At 39.6% G+C, this 12501-nt stretch overlaps 1 long non-coding RNA gene across 1 annotated transcript in view; it reads right to left on the bottom strand.

Moving 5' to 3' along the window:
- Positions 1-1841: 1841 nt before the first annotated feature.
- LOC128834565 (uncharacterized) overlaps positions 1842-12501 on the bottom strand; it is a 29887-nt gene continuing 19227 nt past the window's right edge. Inside the window, exons 2-3 of the long non-coding RNA XR_008444450.1 lie at positions 6970-7220; positions 1842-1915 (exon numbers count right to left, since the gene is read on the bottom strand). This is a non-coding gene — a long non-coding RNA (uncharacterized LOC128834565). The remainder of the gene's footprint in view (positions 1916-6969; positions 7221-12501) is intronic.

Raw genomic sequence — 12501 nt, forward strand, 5'->3', positions numbered from 1 at the left:
TTACCCAGTGAAATAATCACCCAGAATAAGCATTACCTTACCAATTTGTATGTTGTTATATAGCCAAATAATGAAAATTTGATAAAACACAATTTTAAAAAAAATCTAATTTACATTCCAGATGTCAAAATCTGAGAAAATGGGCAATGAAATGGTAGAAGAGGGGTGAGACCAGCCAAAGCCTTACTTGTTCTTCCAAGACTGAGCTAGAGTTTTTTTAAAAAGTGTGATTCAAACATTTGTAGACACAGAAACACTCAAACAGAATTAATGCTTCTCAAATTTGGCAAGCCAAAAAAGAAGAGGGTTAGTGTGTAAATAACAGCCAGACTTTTTATTAGTTGTCTCCAAATTTTCCAGTTTTCAGGAATTATAAATTGAGATTTGTTTTTTTAGGTGTTAATGAAAATAAGATCCTGCTCCTGATTATTTCTAAGGGGAAATTTAAAACTCAAAACATAACTATATATTTTCAAAATATAATATATCCAAAGTTTGTCCTGATTTCAATGCCCTTTGATTCCATTGGGGAATGTAAATCAGGACAGAATTAGATTCCTTTTATTCATAATGCTCAAGGAAAGATTGTGTGGGAAGGGGAGCTAGTTGACATTCTTAAAGTTTGAAGAATCATTAGCTGTCTTAGTGTCTGTTGTGAGCTGTTCCAGACAGTATTTATTGCATGGCATTTCCATACGGTTGTGGGAAAAACCAGAATTGCATTACAGTTACTGCAAGCAACACAACACTTGACCTAACAGCACATGGCAAATATAGTAGAGGACAAATACAGTTCAGTGTAGACAAATGTCACCTAGTTTGTATGGGAGTAAGGAGCCGCAAGTACTCCTCGTTCTTTTTGAGAATTTGTGCTAACAGCCATCTGCAGGGGAAAGACATGGGGATTAGACTTGCATGCTGAAGATCATAAGGGAAATGAATATCACACTTCTGTTTACTGCATTCGGTGTACAGGGAGGTGAGATGGGACCTGCATGACTTGTTTGCAACCAATCAATATTAGACTTGTATGCAAGTCTCCAAGGAAGGATAGGAGAGCCACGCCAGAGGATTCAGAAGGGAAGCTGCTGTCTATGGACAAGCAACAATCTGTAAGAGATTGTTAGGATCTGGGTTTCTCTGAGTATGTAGTGTTAGTTCATCTATGTGCACATTTTATTGCAAGACACAGGCACATATATTCAAATAATCTGAACAGGACTCTTAACCTGCTAGACAAAAAACCTCAAGATGGTGAATATACTACAGCTCCATTCTTTTTTGACAGTTCTGCAAATCTAGCAGCAAATTTTAGATTGATTTTTATTTGATCTTCACATCCAATGATAAATTCGTGCCAGCACAGACTCCAAAGTAAGGATTATTTGCTTCCTTTTCAGATCAAGAGACATTAAATTCCACATATATCACACATTTAGAGCAGATGTTCCTGAAGACAAACCAGGTGCTAAACATATTTTATTCTGATGGGCAATTTTTGAAATTATTGCAATCAATGAGCTAATAATAATGATGGTAATGATGAAGCCAAGTTATTATTACCCATTACATTTAATCATTGACAGCAAGTTAATTGGACCGAATTAGAGAAATCATCGTAAATAACAGAGCAGATGGCAGACGTTTGTTTTTCCACTTCTAAATCTATGTAACAGAGTTATAGATAAAAATGAAGTGAACCAATGTTGAAATATGACTATCCAATACACTTGTCCATATATAGCAGTTTAAATTCACACTTGGAATTTTCTAAATCTACTACCCACAGACAACAATGATATGGATGGAGTGAGTAAACTCATCTTGCTAACCTTTGAGCACGGGTCTCAGTCCTTTTATTCACTGTGCATTGCCTGGAGTCACCTTGGTCACAGCAGTGCAGGTTCAGGCGTTACTGGTGTAAAACAGGTGTAAATGAAAGAAGGTTTGTTGCATACCAAGGAATGCAAAGCCTTGTTTCTAGAGGAACAAATTGTACATCTCTTTTCTTGCGTATCCTTCATAATATATCTTTTAATTCATGAACATCAACTCCATGTTTATCATGCCACTTCAGCTCCTCTTCCTTTCCATCAACTGTTCCCTGCTTGTGGTCTTTAAATGGGAACATTCTTTCCTACTTACGATTTCTAAAGTTACAAGTAAAACATCAGTATAACATTGTGAGATGACTGCATTATGAACTAAGACCCATTATTGTACCTCTTACAACAGCAATATTATTTTTTCTACTTATTTCGGTGCTCTTGCCAATGCACATGGCTGTAGTGTAAGATACCTCCATGTAAAAACTACCTTGTAGAGGGCCATGTGCTATCTTCAGTCCACATTCAGAACTGCCGTTAAAGTCAATAGTAAGATATGCCAAAGCTGCTGACAGGATACGTGCTTCTGCTTCTATAATTTAATCAGATGCAACTTTAAAACTTATTTTCCACCTGTAAAATCTGCCAAATATAAATGCCATAAAACGAACATGGTGTCTTCTTGGACAATGCATGGCTTACTTACGCTGATAAGAATACATACAGGCCAGTATCTTGCTTCCAGCAGTGGACAGTACCAATTGCTTCAGGAAAAAGGGTAAGAAACCCTGTAACAGGCACTTATGGGAAAACTTTACCTTTTACCCCCAATAGTTTAAAAGAGAACTGGATAAATTCATGGAGGTTAAGTCCATTAATAGCTATTAGCCACAATGGGTAAGGAATGGTGTCCGTAGCCTCTGTTTGTCAGAGGGTGGTGATGGACGGCAGGAGAGAGATTACTTGATCATTACCTGTTAGGTTCACTCCCTCTGGGGCACCTGGCATTGGCCTCTGTCAGTAGACAGGATACTGGGCTGGATGGACCTTTGGTCTGACCCAGTATGGCCACTCTTATGGTCTTATGTTCTAGTTGAAGGGTTATGCAATAGTTTAATGTCCAATCACTAGACTACACTTAGAAGGTGAAATATTTTGAAGACTATTGAACACTGAAGTTTTCTTAGTAACTCAGTCCAAGGCTATTTGGCACATCAAACTGCGAGTTTATTATTAAAAAAGGTATCCAAATAACTCATGAAACCATTTTAAAATTTAGAGTGGTTAATATAAAAAATAGGAACAAATACAATAAATTAAGGTTATTTTTTCCATTCCCTACAAGCGTATGTCAAACTATATTCTCCTTTCCCCAGACAACTGCCTCCAGCTTTATTCTTCTCCAGTTCTCTAACCCAAATATCCTTTTGATCCAAACATAATATCTTATCTTTAATCTAGCTCTCCCAGTTCAATCTCCACTGTGTTCTGCTCTTTAGCCTGTGCTCAGGCATCCTCAACTCCTCCCCACTGCAAAATACACTCCACTTTTTCATGATCGTCTCCTGTTCCTTATGATCAGTCTTAATCGGAATCCAAATGTATGCAGGTTTACTTACACATTTACTTAGCTTCAAGTTCTACTGAGGGGTTATGAACCCATCATTATATTTAAAACAAGTACCATTGTAATGGATTGGAAAAGTTTGAAGCTTCAGACATGCAATCTGCTTGTTTTTTCCAGTTTGAGTGGGTTTGGTATTTGCATTTACACATAGCATATTTTATAAAGAGAAAACTAGTTTTTACAAACTGAGTTTTGAACTTGCAAATCGTTCACATTATAATGAAAAGGATTGGAATCCCTACCCTTGGACATATTTCATCCTAGATGAAATTCACCTATCAGGGAAGATAGTCAGACTCGGAAGCATACTAGGGGACCCATTCATCCTAATGTACTCTGCGTCTATTTGGGTTGCTAACATGTCAGTCAAAGGTACGCTATAAAAGCCAGGAGTACTTGTGGCACCTTAGAGACTAACAAATTTATTTGAGCATAAGCTTTCATGGGCTACAGCCCACTTCATCAGATGCATAGAATGGAACATATTGTGAGGAGATATATATACATATAGAGAACATGAAAAGGTGGGAGTTCCCCTGCCAACTCTAAGAGGCTAATTAATTAAGATGAGCTATTGTCAGCAGGAGAAAAAAACTTTTGTAGTGATAATCAAGATAGCCCATTTAAGACAGTTTGACAAGAAGATGTGAGGATACTTAACATGGGGAAATAGATTCAATGTGTGTAATGGCTCAGCCATTCCCAGTCTCTATTTAAGCCTAAGTACATAGTATCTAGTTTGCATATTAATTCAAGTTCAGCCAGGCACTAAAATGTGAATGCAAGACCTGCAAAGACAGCTCAGCATCCACAACAGAGTCATGTAGCACCTGCTACATATTTAAGAATGTTTTATTGTAGTGTCAACATAGGGGTATTTTATTTAATAAAATAAGAATCCACCCCAATTCCCACTCTTCACCTGCTCTTACAGTCAAATGCAAATCAAAACCTTTTTTGAAATTTTTGGATACCTGTTTTTCCACTTCCAAGTTCCAATCAGGAACAGAACTGAGGAACCTGAGTTCCCACAACAGCAGACGCTCTCATGGCATTTCCAGTTGGGACCAGAAGAAGTAGTGCTGGAAAATTAATTAGAAATCTTGTTCTTACAAGATTGCTATCCAAAACTTGTAGACTCTAGAGACTCAGATACTTTGGATAGTTGCCCCATGGACCCCAAGCTCTACCTTTTGAAGGTTCAATCATCCACACTTTAAGAATATGTTCAAAAAATGAGGATCTTTCTCTCTTGAAGACAATAAAACAGGCTTGAATAAGACAGGTTTGAAATAGGCTTTAACCTAGAGATGAAGTGCACTCCAGAAGTAGACATTATAGAAAGTATATAACTAGAACTGAAACCAGTTCATTTTACATAGAACATAGGCTAAACAACTGTCATATGGTAGCAACTTTGATCACAAAGACAGACCAATAGATAACCTAGAAGTGAGAGTTCATATCTAATTATGTCTTCCAAGCCATCCAGAGACTACAATTTAATTTCTTTAAAAGGCAGTTTTTTTAAAAACTCAGTAGCATTTGCCTAGGTGGAGCTTTCACTAATGCTTCAGCTGCACTTTCAGACATTTTTACTTTCTCTTTTTTACAAGGAACACTAAATGGAAAGCTTTAATCAGCTGCCAATTTATTTATTTAATTTTCATAAAAACTAAAGTGAAGTGTGAACAGGCCACTGGTAAAGCGCTATTAGTCGATATTAAGGAAAGAAACCAGAGACCGGATGAGTTTTGGAAGGAAAAGACAGTTGGGAATCCTAGACTAATAGAAATCAGATATGGAAAAGATCTATTAAGTCATCCAATCAATGCCCCAGCCAATAAAAAATTGTTCCCTGCAGTGCATTTTGTAGTGCTCTGTCCAGTCTCGTTTTAAATGTCACAAGCAATGGGGCTCCTTCCACTTCCCCACAGTCCTGTATATCTCACTGCCAGGATATTTTTCCATGATATTCAGCCTATGTTTGTCTTTTCTTGCTGTTCTGTGTACATTAACAATTTCCAAGTATTCCCTTGCTTCCTTTTTATCGGTAGCTATTTTTACAAGCTTTTCATTAGTCTTAATTGTCCAAACTGCTTCTCTTTATTTTTCCTGTTAAAACAGATTTAATAGGAAAAATAGAGACAGGGCTATATACTCCTCAATTCAGGGCAGCTTGGAATCTAAATCCAACTCTGGATCTGAATTTCACAACTAGTCTGTAATGGGTTGAACCAACCCCCCTTGAGCCAAACCTTTGGGGGTGTTTAATTCTTTAGCTGGGCTTGAATTTTACAGTGTTTGAACTTTTAGTGGACATTAATCACATTCCCCATTTTGTTTGCTTTCTTATAGTTCCTGATTTTCTCTGATAGTATTGGTGAAATATTCCTGGTGAACATTCCTGTTACAATTAACCCCTTTGGCTAGTGTTAACTTAATATGCGTCTTTGCTGTTCTTTATCCCTTTCCCATCAAGGCTTAGCCAAGTCTTAATATTCTTCTTCGGTTTCCTCCCTACTACTCTTTTCCAGAAAATATATTTTGGGGGGCAAAGGGTGAGACCCTATCTTTCTTTGAATAGTCCCTTATTTGACCACCTTGGCAATTTCTTGAGCCTTTGCTTTCTTCTTTTCCACAGGAACTGAGATCTGTTTCACCTTAATTAGGATGTCCCTTAGATTCTTCCATGCCAATAGATCTACTTCTTCCCATTGCCTCAATACTGCAATCAGAGATGTGCAGGTGGACACATGCACATGAATGAAGCCCATTGAAGTCAATGGGCCCAAGGGTCTTGTTACACAGATACAGTTGCAGGATCAGGTCAAGATTTTTAAAAATGGGGGCCCAAAGTAAGGTTCCTATATCATAAGAACATAAGAACAGCCGTACTTGGTCAGACCAAAGGTCCATCTAGCCCAGAATCCTGTCCACCAATAGTGGCTAATGCCAGGTGCCCCAGAGGGAGTGAACCTAACAGGTAGTGATCAAGTGATCTCTCTCCTGCCATCCATCTCCACCCTCTGACAGAGGCTAGGGACACCATTCCTTACCCATTGTGGCTAATAGCCATTAATGGACTTAACCTCCATGAATTTATCCAGTTCTCTTTTAAACGCTGTTATAGTCCAAGCCAAATTTACACACATATACAAGAACCTGATTTTCAAAGGTCTTGGGCACTTGGCAACTCACATGGACTTCAACCCTGCAAGGTGCTGTCCCTTTGCAAGCAAAGAAGGCCCAATCATTTACTATTTTGTTTAATGCGCTTGAAATCTGGACTGTGGGATAGAAAGCCTTAGATTTTTAAAGTCTCCTATTATCCAATGCCATACGTGACTGAGAGGGAGTCCCAACTATATAGTCTTATAATAGATGTCTTGTTAATCCAACAGAATAAGGCATAATGAGAGCCAATAAGTAGAAGATGAAGCTAGACAAAGTTCAAACTAGAAATAAAGTGCCAATTTTTAACAGTGAAGGTAATTAACTATTGGAACAACTTACCTTGGGATGTGGTGAGGTTTTTTATATCAAGACTGGATGTCTTTCAAGACGAGATGATGTAACTCAATCAGAAATCATAGGCTTCTTCCAGAGTACATGTTATAGTCTGTATTATGCATATTTTGACATGGAATTTTGACAATTTGTATTTGAATGGTTACAAAGCTTTAACTGTTTGAATCTCAACATCTACTGCCATTAAAAAAGAATTGTCGACGCCTATGTTTTCTTTCAACTGTGAAAATATAAACCTATAAAAATGAGAAAATGCTTAGAACCCATAATTTTGCATGATTGTGAACATTTAAATTGATGATTTAAAAAACGCTTAAAATAAACCGATATTATCTGTCAAAATTATATATAAAAAAATTACATTCTGCCAAGTTGAGTTGTGCAGGAGGTCAGCCTAGATGATCAGAATGGTCCCTTCTGGCCTTAAGATCTATGAAGCTATGAATAAATTATTACTTATATCAAAGCCTGGAGTAGCTAACAAAACAAACAAAATGCAGGAAGAATAAGTAGGCCTATCCAATCTCCATAACGTCTAACCAGATGGCAGCCTTCATGCTTAAGAAAGGTAAAAGAGTCTGGTTACTCTAACCATGTACCCTAAAATTTTACCTTGACTTTACATCAGCAATGCATGATAAATCAATCTGTTTCCACTAGGTAAGCCTGAAGCAGTTGTACAGCTTGTTCCAATGAAAAGTTGTCTTGGCCTGGTGGCAGATTACCATTGCAAATTATCTGCCAGGTGCAGGACACAGGAAAGGTGGGTTCAAAGTTCCATGCATCTCAGAATACAACAATATAACATTTCAGCAAAGATAAACACTGGCACTTTCCAGCAGCCTGGAAATATACTCTGATTTAATAACATTTTGCCTTGAAATAAACTAATTGTTTCTTTATATGTAAAGAGTAATAAAATTTACCTTGCACTTCTGAAAACTAATTTTTGATCACCTCATGCCAAATGAAAACAACAGAGTTAAGGGACTACCACAGCCTGTGGGGAGAATGCTGTACATTTAAGACAATTTATTGACTTCTGACAGTCCCCTCTAGGGTTGGAACAATTGTGCATATGGCTTAAACAGACAATGTCAGATTTTATATCTATTGAAACAACACATACACACATAGCATCCCCTGGCCCCAGCGCTGAGTAGGGAAGATCCCTGCACACACCCTGCTAATCTGGGGGCACTGGGAGCCAGGTGGGTGCCTCCTTTCCCTCCCTCCTGAGTCCCCAGTGTGGCTTTTGGGGAGAACTGCAGAAAAGAGCCAGCCAGAGATGTCAATGGATTCCAGAAGCAGCAGAACAGGGACCGCTGGACATTTGGAGAACTGTCTACGGTTTTTGAGTGGACTTTCTCTGTCCTTTGCTGATTGGCTGCTTGCTCGAAACCTCCCCCTCCCTCAGACTCTTCACCTTAGTTTTACTCCACACCTGCCCCTCTTCTCCTTTGCCCTGTCCCCTCCCTTTTCTTTCCATTCAGCTTATCTCCTCCTAACAACCTTGCTCCAACCAAAACAATAATAATTAATGGAGATATCCCATCTCCTAGAGCTGGAAGGGACCTTGCAAGGTCATCAAGTCCAGCCCCCTGCCTTCACTAGCAGGACCAAGTGCTGATTTTTGCCCCCGATCCCTAAGTGGCCCCCTCAAGGATTGAACTCACAACACTGGGTTTAGCAGGCCAATACTCAAACCACTGAGCTATCTCTCCCCCTATAGAAATAGTGTAATAGTTGCTGCCTTCACATTGTTCATTCTGCTTTTGTGTTATACCCCTTTCCCCCAACCCAGTGCCTCTCTTGTCTACTTAGGCCTGGTCTACACTAGGGGGGAGATCGAGCTAAGTTACAACTTAAGCTACGTGAACAACGTAGCTGAAGTCGACATACTTAGATAGACTTACCATGGTGTCTTCACTGCAGTGAGTCGACTGCTGCCACTCCCCATCGAGTCCGCCTGCGCCTCTCGCGGCGGTGGCATACAGGAGTCGACAGGAGAGCGCTCGGGGGTTGATTTATCGCGTCTAGACTAGACACGATAAATCGACCCCCGCTGGATCGATTGTTGCCTGCCGATCAGGCAGGTAGTGTAGACATACCCTCAGATTGTCAGTTCTTTGGGATGGGGTCATCTACTACTCCATTTGCGCAGTGCCTAGCACAGTGGGGCCCTATTCTTGTTTGGCCTATAGGCACTACCATAATAAACATGATAACTATTATTACTAATCAACACGGATTGCCTCACTGGTGCTACTTTAGATTAATACTGAAATAACTTTAAAGTGTAGCTTACTGTACCAGGAAAAAAAGGATTTTGGTGATAGCACTAAACAGACTTGGGAAAGCGTGGGTTCAGTTCCTGGCTCTGACACAGACTTCCTGGGTAACCTCATGCTAGTCACTTAAACTCCCAATACCTCGGATCCCTGTGATAGAAATGCTTCCTTTCTCCAAACCGTTGTTTGTCTTTGCAGGCTTGAAGCAGAGGCCATCTGCTGCCACATGTTCATATAGTACCTAGTGCAATGGGGTCTCTGTCTGGGGTGGGCATTGTAGGCACTAGAGGAATATTAGTAACAATAAATATTTCACTAGACTTAGGGCTTGGCTACACTTGCGAGTTACAGCGCAATAAAGGAGTTCCGGCCACCCTAGCTCACTCCCCATCCACACGGCAAGGCACGTAGAGCGCTCTGACTCCGCGGCTACAGCTCTGCTGGTACTCCACCTCGGCGAGTGGAATAACGTTTGCTGCGCCCCCGCTGGAGCGCTGCGGCGCCAGTGTGGATAAGGTGTTGCATTACTGCACTGTGATCGACCTCTGGAAACATCCCATAATCCCCTTAAGTTAAGTGGCCACTCTTGTCATTGTTTTGAATCACTGTAGGAATGCGGATATGCTGTTTGAAAGCTCTGTTTCTGACAGCTGAGAATGCTGTGTGTGTGAGAGAGAGAGAGAGAGAGAGGCGGAGGGGAGGGGGAGGTCTGCTGCTGTCTGAACTTACAAGACAGCATGCTGACATGCTCTCAGCCCCCCAAAAACCCACTCTCTCTCCCTCCACATACACACAACACATTCCCTGTCACACTCCACCCCACCCCACCCACCCCATTTGAAAAACACATTGCAGTCACTTGCATGCTGGGATAGTTGGCCATAATACACCGCTCCCAATGCTGCTGCAAGTGCCACAAATGTGGCCACGCCAGTGTGCAAACAGCTGTCAGTGTGGACAGACTGCAGCGCTTTCCCTACTGCGCTCTCCGAAGGCGGGTTTAACGCACAGCGCTGTACAGCTGCAAGTGTAGCCATGCCCTTACTTTTTATACTTTACTCAGCTTGAACAATGAACACTTTACTCAACTGCACATTTTGTAATTAGTTTCAGTTTCCTATTCTTATACACCAGCAAAATTCTGCAACATTTTAGTTGCAAATCTAGCTGTGGCAATGGGACCACTTATATAAGCCTTTCTCTCTTTCTGCACTTCAATCTAACTCTTACCTAGAACTCCTATGGCAAAAGCCTACTGAATTTAATATAAAGTAAGCAATTTCAACAGAAGTATTAAACCAACCTCCAGAATTCTATTAATTGTTTTAGGCTAGAGTAAAATGCTATAGAAATCCAGTAACTGCTAACAAGGGAACACAAACTTTCAGTTCTTTCCAATGGGTCTTCAAGTACAGTATATGCTATAAACATTCCCCATTACGACTTTCATAAGCACCTCTCATTCTCTTTCCATTTTTCAAACATTTCACCGTCTCTAACTAGGATAATGTTAACAAATATTGACTTAACGCACTATTAAACAAAGTATCCAAAGCACTTTAAACAAAGAGAGAAAACATAATAAGTTATCTCAGTGGCTTTCAACCTTTCCAGACTACTGTACCCCTTTCAGGAGTCTGATTTGTCCTGTGTAACCCCAAGTTACTTAAAAACTACCTGCTTACAAAATCAGACATAAAAATACAAAAGTGTCATAGAACACTATTACTGAAGAATTGCTTACTTTCTCATTTTTACCATATAATTATAAAAATAAATCAATTGGAATATAAATATTGTACTTACATTTCAGTGTATAGTATATAGAGCAGTATAAACAAGTCATTGTCTGTATGAAATTTTAGTTTGTACTGACTTTGCTAATGCTTTTTATGTAGGCGGTTGTAAAACTAAGCAAATATCTAGATGAGTTGCTATATACCGTGGAAGACCTCTGTGTACCCCCAGGGGTACGTGTACCCCATTGAGAACAACTGACCTATCTGACTTGAGGATTCAGGTAGACTGTCATTCTCTATGTTAAACAAAATTATTCTGGTCTGCCCCCACTTGTAAGTCTCTATGATGGTCTGGTTTTCCTGACCACTTTTCTGGTTTTGGTCTCAGGACTTGAAGAATAATCAGTTACTGTCAATCCTCTGATGATCGTGAGACATTTGCAAAACTGTCTGTATGGCTGATTCTGTCTTTTAGCTCTAGTGTAATAGGGGGCCAATTATCTCATTAGTTATAAGCATGGAACTCTGATTAAAGCCAATGGCAGTTGCACACACACACACGTACCACCACAGGGGTAAGTGTCCACTAACTCGTTTGGCTGCTCTCACACAGTTCTCTGGTCACATTCCTTTTATCAGAGTGAGATTTTTAATTGCATCTTTGTCAGCCCTTCCCCCCCCTTTTTTTTTTAAGGTCTGGCTATCTAGGAAATAATTTACATTCCCAAGCAGCATTTGAGCACATCCCCAGTTGTTTCAAAATCAACTGCAACTGATATGGGTTGCACAATATGGTATATTTTTGGAGTGGTGCTATAAATAAGCAAAGTCAGCTTGTTTCAGGAAATTTTTCAGACTGTACATTCCTCTGAGCCTCCCCATTAGTCTGAGGATAGCATAGCCTAGTTGCAATGTGTTAAAAACTTATATTTGTCCATAAATTAAATATATTCTTCCCTGTCAAATAGTGGGCCTCCAACTGTGATATTTTCATCTGGACTGATCCACTTGATCACCATATTCTTTGGCTGATTTATGACACTTGAGCTATAAGTGTGTGATCTCTAAATAGCTGGCCAAGTAGCCAACTGCAACCAAGTACCTTCTTCATTTATCTCACAGACATCAGTCTCTACTTTCTTAAGGGTCTGAGTGGTTATTAATGGTTGCTTATGTTGGGTTGCTTGACAAAACTCACAACTGGCTATAATCATCTAATAAATGTTTTCCAGTCCCTGGCCACAAAATAGACACCTTTGCGTCATAACACTTAGTAGTACCCAAATACCCATCTTGAGGTCTCAGAAAAAGATATTGTGATGCATTTCTGTTGGGGAAAATGAACTAATCTCAAAATAACTTTGCATTAGGCTCTATAAGACTTTATCTCTAAGAAGTTCAGATTCTCTTATGTACATTTTAACATATTTAGGCCAGGATTTTTCCATGTATTATGACACTCTCTGGACAGCTAATTCTTCATCAGT

The sequence above is a fragment of the Malaclemys terrapin genome, chromosome 3 (assembly GCF_027887155.1).
Source record: "Malaclemys terrapin pileata isolate rMalTer1 chromosome 3, rMalTer1.hap1, whole genome shotgun sequence".
Classification (NCBI taxonomy): domain Eukaryota; kingdom Metazoa; phylum Chordata; order Testudines; family Emydidae; genus Malaclemys; species Malaclemys terrapin.